This window comes from Lactuca sativa, chromosome 5 (assembly GCF_002870075.4).
Source record: "Lactuca sativa cultivar Salinas chromosome 5, Lsat_Salinas_v11, whole genome shotgun sequence".
Lineage (NCBI taxonomy): Eukaryota > Viridiplantae > Streptophyta > Magnoliopsida > Asterales > Asteraceae > Lactuca > Lactuca sativa.
This window is the reverse complement of record NC_056627.2, coordinates 78,519,025-78,531,974: the sequence shown is the minus strand read 5'-3', so window position 1 is coordinate 78,531,974 and position 12,950 is coordinate 78,519,025.

The window sequence follows — 12,950 nt, the reverse complement described above, 5'->3', positions numbered from 1 at the left end:
ACTATGTTTTTATCTTATTATGAAATAAAAGATACTTAATACGCTTTGAAATGTTCAATTATAGATAAAATGGGAGTTGGAATGCAAAAGGAGGAGAAAGGAGCTAAAAAGACGCAAAAAGGATGTTGCTGGAGAGCTTGACCCCTTATCAGTGTTTTGGCCATATCTTATGAACCATAACTCCGATTAACGAGATTCAAAATGATATGAAAACTAGACACAATTTTGGACAGTCTTTGTGTTCAGAGAAAATGCTGATTCCTAATTACCATGACATGGTGACACCACCACGACGTGGTAAATCGAAACTTCGCAATCGTTGAGACTGACTTTGAGAATACTGGATATACACAAGGACCACAACGTGGTGCCATTACCACGTCATGGTGATCAAATTTTTGGGAATCTATATATTTCGAGCATCTGGACAATTTTTAGAGGGGACTTACGAATTTTAATGATCCTTGGTCGACAGGAAACCTTAAAGAAGCTGTTTTGAGGGTCTAGAAGGCGGTCGGGAGGTCGTTAAGCTGACAAGAGCGAAGATCTAAGGGATTGGAGAGGGGATTCATGTCGGTAATCATCTGGTTTGTTATCGTTACCAAGGTAGCATTCCATTGTGCTGCCATTATGTTTTTACTCTATGATTTAGGTGTTAAAACCTTCTACTTTATGTTTATGAATGAATGAATCTTTGTACTTATGGTTTAATTGCTATTTGGATTGATTAATCTTAATTAATTTATTTTTTCAAGTTTGATTGAAGATTCATATGTGTTAAAGATTGTTTCTTTGTTTCCTATTGTTGAATTAATAAAGTTTAGAGGACTATATAGATGTGTTAATTCGAATCATAGTTGTCCAGTAACCATTGGTGATTATGACTAGAGTTTTGACCAAAACCTAGGGTTAGGAGATAAAGTAATGAACTTTAATGTGTGTGCATAAATAGAATGACCATTCTCTACATGATTTAACTCTTATTACAATTAGGGTTAAATAAGATCAAATCTTGCTTAATACGAACTGAATATTGATTTGCATGATTGCTTGTTCACCTGATCAATGAATTAATAGTTGTGTTGAAATCAAATGATTAGTTGTTATGACCATGACACTAGTCATATTAGGAATCGGTGAATAATGAATAAATATCCATGATATTAGTAGTTAACCATTAATTTGAGATGATTTATCTAAGTACCTAAAGAAATTTGTCTTCCAATCACTTTATTAATATTTGATGTTAAGTGGTATTCAAAGTATTTAATAAAACATTTCTTTATTGCTTTCGTGTGTTTAGTGTAACCTATAATAAAAAACTCCAAATTAATTCACCATCGTTCCCCTAGTGTTCGACACATGTTCTTACCACAGCTATACTATTACACGATTAGGTCCATTGCCTAGTGTGTGTGTGTTAGTCTGGTTACGGTAAATTTAGTTTTATAAATTTAAAACTTGAGCAATATATATATATATATATATATATATATATATATATATATATATATATATATATATTAAATCACACACCAAGTTTTTGGCGTCGTTGTCGGGTAACAGTTTTCAATTAATTTAGTTTTTTTTTTAATTTTTAGTTTTTTTTCATTGATATCATGTCACTTGTCGGGAAGGTTTTTGTTCTTATTTGTAGGAATTCTTGATCATACGCATTGCTTGGTTTTACTTTTTGCATGGGTTTCCAGATTTCAATAATTAGGGAATTCTTGACTTTTCTAGTCTACTACTTTGGTGATTTGTCCAACTCAATGCACGGGGCATAGTATAGCAAGGCGTATCAAGGTGGTTAAGTGGAGGATCGAACTCTTGCTACCATTGACTAGTTGGGTCAACTATTGTTCTACCTATTAGTTAATTGTGCAAAGAAAACAAAGGAAACGGTCTGACAGGTCCCGAAAATTTTTGTTTTCACAAACCACCTCTTGCATGCAAGGGATTTAATCAACAATTGTAGCTTGATTTCAACGAAGATGAGTGATCGTGATATCCTTTTAAGTTATTTTGATCTTTGTAGAATTTTTACCCTTCGGATGCTTTCAAAAATTTCAACAATTTGGGTCAAATTTTGATTTGTCACGAGAGGAAAAGGTGTGTGAGAGTTTGAAGTTTACAATCGAGAGCCACGACTTTTAATAAGTATGGGGTGCGCGTCGATATTTGGAGAGATTATTATTTAGAAGAGTGGCATTTCTAACTATACATTGATTCCTATGGCATGTATGAGTTGTTCCTACACCATGGAGTTTTATTTCGACACGAAGCAAAAGTATCATCCCGGCTGCCATGACATGGTTGCCACTTTCCTAGGTTGTGGGGGAGTTTTTCATCGTGAGAGGAGGCTGTCATTCTAGATACCACAATGTGGCCACTACTTGCCATGTCGTGGACATGCTATTATTCGCGATACGATTTTTTCCTCATTCAAAGACACGACATGGTCGACACTTTCCCATGTCGTGGTCACTATACATTACATTAGTTGCAATCCTTTGCACCACATTTCAGAAGTTGGAATTCTTGTTTTTATTATCCAGCACCTTCCGAAGCAGCACTTCCAGTTTCCAGACTTCCAACAATTTTATGGAGCAACTTCTAGCAGCCCCATTCGATCTTGTCACTACTACCCCATGGGAGTATGTTCCTTTTGCTCCCTTTTTACTTTTTTTATAGTTTCATGCATATAATGAGGGCATTGTATGAAATAAATGTGGGTTAGGGGTCGAAAAAGGAATTTAAATTGGAAAATTAAAATTCTCTAAATCAGGAAAAATTTAAAATTTTATAAACTTGAAATAATAGTTTAATTTAGGAAAATCTAGTGATAATTAAAAAAAATTGCTAATATTGTCTGGGATGATCTGATGCAAGTCCAAATGTTTACCCGAGCCAACACATGTTATAGTGTATTGTGGCTTCCTATTCCTAGTGAAAAGTCATGAGATATGAAAGAGAATTTGGTAGTTTATATGGCATAACACATTTTGCCGCCTGTACTTGAAATCTATCCAGGAGAGCATATGTAGTCATTGCACTTAGACTAATACCTCTAACCAATAAAGGTTGAAGTTAAGCTCCCTTGCTTAAGCATGTAGGACTTGAGTGAAAAAAAGTAAGATATTAAGAGAGAGAGAGAGAGAGAGAGAGAGAGAGAGAGAAACAAAGAGAGAGAGAGAGAGGGAGAGAGAGAGTAGAGAGAAATTACCAAAAAGTGTAAGAATTTGGGAGCTATCAAAGTATGAAGATCAAAAGATCAAAAATTCTGATGAATCAAAAAAAGTTTAAGATACCAAAAATCAAACAAAAGGTGGTGAATTCAAAGAAATCAAAAAGAAAATATCAAAGAAGTGAAGAATTCCAAGAGCTCCAATGTGGTATCAAAGTTGTAATTTTTCTAGATATTATGTATGTTTGGGTAGCTTAAACAAAATACCTTGAGGTTAAGAAAGATTTATGAGGATGGGTTCGGAGGGTTGCAAAAATGAGTGTCGTATAAACAAAGGGTGAAGGTTCATAATGATTGTGAGTATTTAGGAATGGGGAGTTTTTAAGAATTATAGACACAAATACATGCATTCCAGACTTGGGATAATAGTTAGGTTTAAAATAGACTGTTTTATGTGATATTGGTAAATTAAAAATCAGTTTTGCTTGGGGGCAAGCAAAAGGCTAGTGTGGGGTATTTTGATAACGTCTATTTTATGCATATATTTATGACATTTTCTTATTATTTTATATTAAGGTTTATGTTATTAAGAACTAAAAGATACTTAATATGCTTTGAAATGTTCAACTGCAGTTAAAATGGGAGCTAGAATGCAAAAAGAGGAGAAATGAGCTAAAAAGACGCAAAAAGGATGTTGTTGGAGAGCTTGACCCCTTATCAGTGTTTTGGCCATATCTCATGAATCGTAACTCCGATTGACGAGATTCAAAATGATATGAAAACTAAACACAATTTTAGACGATTTTTCAGTTTTTAGAAAATGTTGATTCCCAATTACCCTGATGTGGTGACACCACCACGACGTGGTAAATCGAAACTTTGTGATCATTGAGACTGACTTGGAGATACAGGATATACACGAGGACCACCACGTGGTGCCATTACCACGTCATGGTGATCAGATTTTCGGGAATCTAAATATTTCGAGCATCTGGATGATTTTTAGAGGGATTTACGACTTTTATTGATCCTTGGTCGATAAGAAACCTTAGAGAAGCTATTTTGAGGGTCTAGAAGGCGGTCGGAAGGTCGTTAAGCTGACAGGAGCGAAGATCTAAGGGATTGGAGAGGGGATTCATGTTGGTAATCATGTGGTTTGTTATTGTTAGAATAAAGTTCTATCAGGATCAATTGATTCTAAATACGTAAACAAGAAAGTACATAAAGTGAACAAGAATATGGCTTGAATACGTTGTATGATTAACGCTTCAACACCTCAGAAGAGCTCAATTAAGAACTTCGACTGTAGAGGTGTTTAGGGTTACAAAACTCAAGCGTAATTAATAAGACGTGTAAAACATAATGCATACATGCATGCATATATATAGTCTAACCCTAAGAGAAAATCATGGATGGACAGGCCCAATCTGGATATATACAAAAAGCCCTAAGACGCAACACAATAAGCCCCAACAATCTCCCCCTTTGCGTCTTTGGGACCGAGACTTCAACTTTTAGGAACCCAGGGCTTCTTCACCGTCTTGAACACTCTCGGTATGATAGCTAACAGATGGTACCGAAAGGTGATATACCACCGAAGCATATCAGTAAAAAAAAATTTATCAGCATCCGAGTTCTTCTTGCACCGATGTATTAGATTGATAATGTGCCCCAAGCAGCCAGTAGAAAACAGATATTTATCTACCAAAGCGAACAAGAACTTATGAGCGTCACCCTTCGTAAACATCACAGTTAAATGAGTTAAGTCAATTTGCCCAATCTTCATCTTGTTCACATCACCAGGCTTTTGAGTAGGCTTGACCGTCGGTTTCTTGTTCATTACTCTTGCTATCTCTTGATCCATTGTCACAACTTCATGGATATAGGATCCCAACATTCTTTTTAAATGTTCTATAATCGGTTCATACTCCTTGGAATTATTGAGCAAAATGTTGACTAGCAAAATCCAATCGTGAGGATTGAGATTGGGAAGATCAGCCAGTGATATCATTGAAACAGAGTTTGCAGTCCCTCGTGTAACCTTGAAATGGACATTCACAAACTTTCCAGCTGGAGTCGGCTTCAATACCTTGACAGTTACAATCTTTTGTGCACTCCATGTCAGATATTGAGGTTGACCATACTTTAAGTACCATTCAATAAGCTCTCGGTCAACCTTTGGACTTGGAAAAGGAACCTCAACAATTGAGTCAAAACAATGAAAAGTAAATGCCTTCCTTGTAATCGGCATATCAAACTATGAGTCCTTGGAATTGTCGCAGTCAAACGAAGCAATCGGTTCTAACCAGTAGATACTCGGTGATTCAATTGCTTGACTGATCAACACATCCCGAGTCCATTCAGGAAATAGAGCCTTCTTACATTGTAAGATATCTTCGGTTTCTTTGTTTCGTCGCTCTGTCTCCTCAGCCTCCTTTGTGATCTTCAAATTTTCATCCAACTCTTTATCCCTTTTCTTTCTTTTCAGGGCATCGGCAATAGTCGCATATGTATCATCACTATCGCTGTCATGTACAATCTGTTTCAGCTTTTCTGTTGGGCCAGAACCTAAAGCTACATTATCCTTCAGGTCTTTTTTGATAACTTCTTTCTGAGATCCCTCTCCCCTTGTTTTGGAGTAACAAAAGGCTCCGAAACACCTTTCATTTCATGAAGAATAGCAAGGGCAGGAAGCAGTTTGCTTGTTAGATGATTGCGGATGGTGAGAGTAAGAATTAGATCATGAGCACCAAGTAGATTGGTCAACATGTCCTTAACATCATTGGCACAACTACGAAAAACGGCTTTTTTGGTTTTCAACAGCGAAATTTCCTTCTCTGCCTGAGCAAGTTGGACTTGCTGAACTGCGATTGTAGAGGCTTGTCGTGTAATTTTTCTTTCAGAACACCCTCTTTGGTAATATCTGCATGCAGGGAGTCCAGTTTGGAAGAAACCGAACTAATGAGAGAGGCATTATATGCTTTCATAAAGGAACGAACTTCTTCAAACTTCGTTTGTTCTGCCTTTAAAGACTGAGAAAGAGAAGCAACCGATTCACGAATTTTAGAAGCATTCGTATCCGCATGCCCTTTCAAAGAATCTAAAATGATTTGTGTTGTGCGAATAACTTCAGTAACATCAGTAGAATATTTTTTGCAAACTGAAGTCGATTCTTTGACGACATCGATTGATTTATCCATAGCTTGTGTATATTTCTCTATAGCTGTCTCCACAAAATCTTTAAGAACAACCCCTCCATAGGCTTTAGTATCAGCAAGCAATTTATCCAACTTTTCATGAATACTATCTAAGTGTTGGCGGTTGATAGGAGCTTCAGTATCTTCATCAGACTGTAACCGATAGGGACTAAAGTATGTGGAGTCATACTCATCATTGTCACCTCCGAGAGTGGCACCTGAATTGGTTGATTGGGTTGGCGAGAGAGGTATAGTGATGACAAGAGTTTCAGATACAGTAGGTTCCCCCGTATGAGATACGTTGACCCTAGTTGTTTGTTCAGGGTTTGTAGTGGTTGTGATTGGGGTAATGATTGGAGTAGATAAAGGTTTTGTGGAAATGGAAACAGAAGAAACTGGTGGAGGTGGTAGAGACGTTTCGGTTGTAGAAGTGGGAACAACCGAAACTGGAACTTTCGGTGTCGGTGTTGGAGTTGGCTGTTTCGGAGGTGTTTGTTTTGGGGTTGTTTGTTTTGGGGAAGGGGTGGAGTAGGAATTTTAATGTCTTCTGGTTTAGTAGGTGATTGTTTTGGTGATGGAGGTGGAGTTAGAATCTTAACTTCTTGAGTTGGGGTAGGAGATCGAGGTGGAGTATTACCTCTTGGAGACATATGTTGAGATTTGGCTTCTTCATCATCTTCATTGTCAGATTGTGAAGGAGATGGACTCTTAGGTTTTCGTGCCATTCGTTTAATCTTCTTTGGCTTAGAAGAACTTTTTGTCTCTGACTTTCGCTTCATGCTTTTGGAAGGCTTAGAAGTTTTATGCTCGATTGTCTCCTTCTTTGTAGTCACTCGTTTGCCTCGGTTACTCGACTTGTCAAGAGCATCTAAAGCAGCTTGTTGTTCGGTAGTGAGAACACTCAGCTCTGTGGGATGAAGCTTGCTATAGTCGGCCATCACTTTACTGTGCGCTGTAACACTGTGGTACATTGTCTCCGGAATGGAACCATAGTGACGAAACTTGATTGGGTCGGAGATGATGATCTTCCTCGTATGGAAGGTTGCAATAGATGCAATTAGAGTATCCTTCATCACCGGAACGTCCAGAGTATCAATTGCTCGTCGGGTAATAATGGTCCAAAACCGTCAACATGAGATTTCGGATTGACGAGTGGATGTGTTTAGGATCTGCACAACCTGAGACCATATGATTGACCCATAGTCCAGGTTTAACCCATTATACAAACCATAGAGAATGACCAGGAACCCTTTGCTAGTGCCATCGGATCTAGCACTTCGTTCTGCCAAGCCTTTGATAAGTAAAGTGAGAAGACCATTCCACTGAGATGGTAGACAAGACTTCTTGACTTTGGCAATGGTTGTCAAGACATCAGTATAGCCCATTTCATACATCATGGAGAAGAGTTGTGATGTGGTGATAAAGTCAGGAGAAACCACCGAAGAATCGATTGCGAGATGAAGTAAAGAACAAAACCTCCCTTTAGAAATAGAGGCCTTCTTGTTGTGGATTTGAAAATAGATTTATTCCTTGTTCTTGTCATATGATGCAGAAGAGTTAGCATGAGATAATAATGACATCAGAACTGCCTCGAACTGGGTTAGAGCAACAACTAGCGGAGAATACTTCAAACACTCCACAACGTGTAGCATATAGGAATCATACACGAAAGGAGTGAGTTCAATAATCATGTTTTGATCAGGCCTGATGGTAAGAAAGACAGATGAAGCAGTTTGATCTTGTGTAGAAGAAAAGGTCGCCATTGTTGAACAAGTGAAGAAGATGAACAGTGGAAAGCGCCGTTACAGTTTAGAAATCTTTGAAGCAGTAGAAGACAATGAATCGTGCAATCCCTTTATATATCGTTGGTAGGAGAGAGAAAATCATGATGATTGTGACGTTATCTCTAAAAAGTAGCCTGAAAAAGCGCGATTTGACAGGTTGGATGTTCCTAGGTAGGCATCAGCATGCGTATGTATAGCGACCGTTCAAATTCACGCGCCCAAAAGGATTTCAGCAATCTGCATTTGAATTAGAATTTACCATCAGAACCTGAATTGCCCTTGATTCACTAGATAACAAATATACTCAAACATATCATCAATAGAATGAGTAAAATTAAAAGTTTTCGTGCATTAGAGTGACAAAAGATAAAGTAATAAAGCAAATGTGTATGGGTTGTGAGTGATGTCTGACAATTAGATGAAAAACAAAGGATTCCGGGCAAGAATCGCTTCCTTCGAAGTCAAGAGAGACTCAAAGTGCTTGTGTGGAATCCCGAGAATACGATCAAGTGTTTGTTAATAAACATTGAAAGGCTTCTTTTCATGACATAGGCTTATGGTGGCTTATCTTCAACCGAATATCAATACTTAAAATACGACCGAGTGTCGGAAGAAGTACTTGTGAGACCGATGTGGTATGTTGAACAAGTAGGCAGGTGTTATTTTCTAATGACAAAAGAATGTATAGAAATCTAAAAAAAAATGGATCTTTATGGGAAGAATAGTCTTGGTATTAGACACATTCATAAAAGACCTCACAAATAAAAGAGATTTCATTCGGTACCAAGTAAGATCTTGAAGATAGAAATTCATCGTTAATTCATTATGGGTGTTGAATTTTGGGTTTCACTCAGCACGTGGTATACGTATCTAAGATCATAAACACAGATGTTGTGCAACCATAAACCTCAGTGGTAAGAACCGAGAGTCTCAAGGGTTACATTAGTGAACCGATAGTAGATGGAGAATGGTTTGAAGATGGTGAAAGAAATGAAGGTACCTTCTGCTATATAAGAGGACAAAGTAGAGAAACTCTTAACTCATGTGAGAAGAGTAAGGTAGCTCTAGACCGAGTAAATAAGAATTTCCTGTTTGGGAAGAAACGATAGGATTGGATTGAATCATTAAGGCCTTGCTCTAGGTCGTAGAGCCTTGAGTCAACATGTAGCAGCATGCTTCTAGGGACCCTTAACTAGTTCATAAAATACACATAATACCTGTACCAGCTCCATTTGCTGTTCTACGTGTATCCTTGGGACAGAAATGAGGCAAGAATAAACAAATATACCACACACACTAAAACAAAAAAAAGAATAAAAAACAAAAGAAAATATTTTTGAATTTTTGAAGTTTTCTGAAAAAGAATAAAAACAGAAAAAGAAAAATATTTTTGAATTTTTGAAGTTTTCTGAAAAAGAATAAAAACAGAAAAAGAAGAAAAATATTTTTGAATTTTTGAAGTTTTCTGAAAAAGAATAAAAATAGAAAAAGAAAGAGATTTAAAGAAGCATTAAACAATTCAAAGACAAGAAAAGAAACATAAAGAAAATACAACCGAAACCTTATCTTATTGGAGTGAAGCGAAATAGACTGAACGGTCGGTGTATTTCGGTTCCCAAAAAAATTTTAAGGAGCCGAAATAGACCGAGCGGTCGGTGTAGGATATTTGCATATTTAGCCTCATAATAAGTATAGATTTTTATCATTTATTAGCTAATTTATTGCATATCATGGACAAAAGATACTTAAAAGTGTTTGAATTGTGCTTTCAGTCCAAAAGTGAAGCTCGGGAGAAAAAGGAAGCAGGAGAAGCGGTTGGGAGCTTGGGAATTGAACAAAGAAGAAAACCACCAAAAACAACACCTACTCGGCGAGTAGGGTCGACTACTCGGCGAGTCTAATCGAAGATTCGAGAAGATAAAGACTCTGTGACTTATCGTGTACGGGAATTAAGGCGTGGACTCGGCGAGTCGGAAATGAACTCGACAAGTCGGTTCGCATCTATAAAGATAACTTCACAGATCGATGTGAAAAAAGGATGGAACCTTTCTAGAGAGTTTAGCTATGATTGAAGAGGTAGAAGAACCCTAGAGATCGAAGATACAACCTAGAATCCAATTCCGAAGGAGATTTGAGGCAAATTCTCATCATTCTACTTAATCTTTTGTTTTCCATTATGGCTAGAAAATTAGAATTCGTTTATTTGTTGTTTATTACCTCAATCATGAGCTAAAACTCTTAAACTTCTGTTTGGGGATACAAAATTGATACTATGGTTCGATTATTGGTAGGATTAATTCAATGTTGGTGATTTTGTTGATTTTAGCTTACTAAAGAACCTTATGTGTGAATGATAACTATTTTTCTGTTAATAGGAAGGTAATTAAATAGTATGAACATCTTTTAATTGTCAACCTCATATGTTTATGTGACCACTTCATCATGTGTCTAGGATTAATGAACATGAAACTAGAATTAATAAGGAAAAAAATAGGTAAATTCATGTGTAAGCTTGTGTGATGACCATCAACAAGAAGCTAACTAAAGGACCAAATTAGTTAGCTATTGCAAGTCTAAATTAACCCGAATAATTAATCTAGTGAATTTAATTAAATTAGACAACTGATCACTGTTTAAGTTAGTTTGTTCACTAAGAATTAGTGTAGCGAACGCGAAGCTAATCACTTGAGTCGGTAGCCAATAAAAGAGTTAATCCATTGCACTATTGCCATAACATCAACCATAGGATCAATTGATTTGAACTAAATAGAAGTCCTCCTCGTTATTGAATTTAGTTAAATCTTTACTTTCCTAGTTTTTAGTTTAAGTAATAGTTAGTAAGTTTCTAGTCTTGTAAAACTAGAAAATACCCCTACTTATTATTTAATCTAGATAAAATTAGTTTTTAGTTTTAATTTACCGTTCCCTGTGTTCGATACCCTACTTGCTTGAACTATATTACTAATCGATAGGTACACTTCCTTTCGTATGTTTATTTTGTGTCTAAGATAGTAGGATTAAAACTAGTTTGTTTAACACACATCATGTTTTTGGCGCCGTTTCCGGGGAACGGTTCTAAATTAATACTAATTTCTAGTTCTATCGATCCTTTGTGTGGGATTTATCTTACAAAAAGTTAATTTTTCAGTTAATTCAGTGATTGGTATAGTTTTTGATAATCGATAGTTAATTAGATTTTTTTTGTTTTTGCCTTCGACTCGCCGAGTGCACTCGTGTCGACTCGGCGAGTCCATCGTTGTTCACAATTTTAATTTTAATGTTTATTTTTGTTCTTTTTACGCGTTTTATTTTTGTTTTGTTACAGTTGTTTCATGACCCGAGGATCTGATACACCTTTGGTCCCTCCATTCGAAGACCCGGAATCCGCACTAAAGAAGAACAAAGGAAAAGTTGTTGGAGAAACCACTTCTTCGAAGAGCTCACCATTGAAGAATTTGAAGTCCGTTTTCAGCAAGAAGAAGAGCAATAAATCAAGAGCATCCAGCGCCTCTTTAGCAATCGAAGACCTAATTAAAGAAGACATCAAGTACAAGACTGAGGAAAAAGAAGAACTCACATACGAGCACGAATCAGATTTTGAGGACGATTTAGCTATCAATATGGCTAATATCGATGAAGTCCCCATGGGGGAATGGAAGAAGAGGATGCGAGATGATACTGGCCCGGGACTTGTGCAGCCCGCAATTCCCGCAACTGCTACTTTTGAGCTTAAGGGTCATATCCTCGCTCAACTCAAGGAGATTCCCTTCTATGGTAAAGACCACGAAGATGCTTACAAGCACTTGGATGAAGTAAATAATGTGGATGACTACTTCAACGTACCAAATGTGCCACGCGAGACACAGCTGCTTCGTATGCTTCCAGTCACATTCAAGGGTGCTGCAAAGGATTGGCTCAAGTCACTTCCTCCCGGGTCGGTCACCACATGGGCTAAAATGAAAGAAGAGTTCATAGACCATTTTTGCCCGCCTTCTAAAATAGCCAAGTTGAAGAAAGCCATTGCCAACTTCGAGCAACAACCCGGAGAGTCCCTTTATGAGACATGGGAAAGGTACAAAGGTCTTCTCAAAAATTGCCCACACAATGACCTTAATAGCCAACAAGAGGTCTCCATTTTCTATGATGGATTCAACGTTACCACAAGGCAATTGCTCGATTCACAAGGCTTGCTCACAAAGAAGCCACCCCCGGTAATCAAGGAATTAATTGAAGAATTCTCTAAACATTCTAGAGACTACCATAACCCAAGAAATGAAGTAAGTCGGGGGGTAGTGAACTCGGCCAATGATGGCATGGCAGCAATGATGGCTAAGCTCGATAGTCTAGATAGAAGAATGACAAAAATGGATCAAACAATCCATGCTATTCGATTGGGATGCGAAAACTGTAGGGGACCTCATCTCACGAAGGATTGTGACTTGGATGAAAATGGAAACAAGAAGGCGCAAGTGTTCTACTCAAGCGGGGACAAATACGACGAGAATTGGCGGAAACCCAAGAAGGAATGGCTCCCCTACGAAGAGTATAAAAGGGTAAAGGAAGAGAAATATAAGCAAAAGGAGAGGGGTTTCTATCAAAAGGAAGAACCGGTTATGGAAAAGAGAGCCGATTTAGAAGAAATGTTCACTAGATTTATAGCCGCGTCCGAGAAAAGACATAATGATCATGATGCTGCAATACAAGAAACTAGAACTATACTCAAGAATCAGCAAGCATCTATTCTCAACATTGAGAAACAGTTAGGACAACTTGCACATCAAG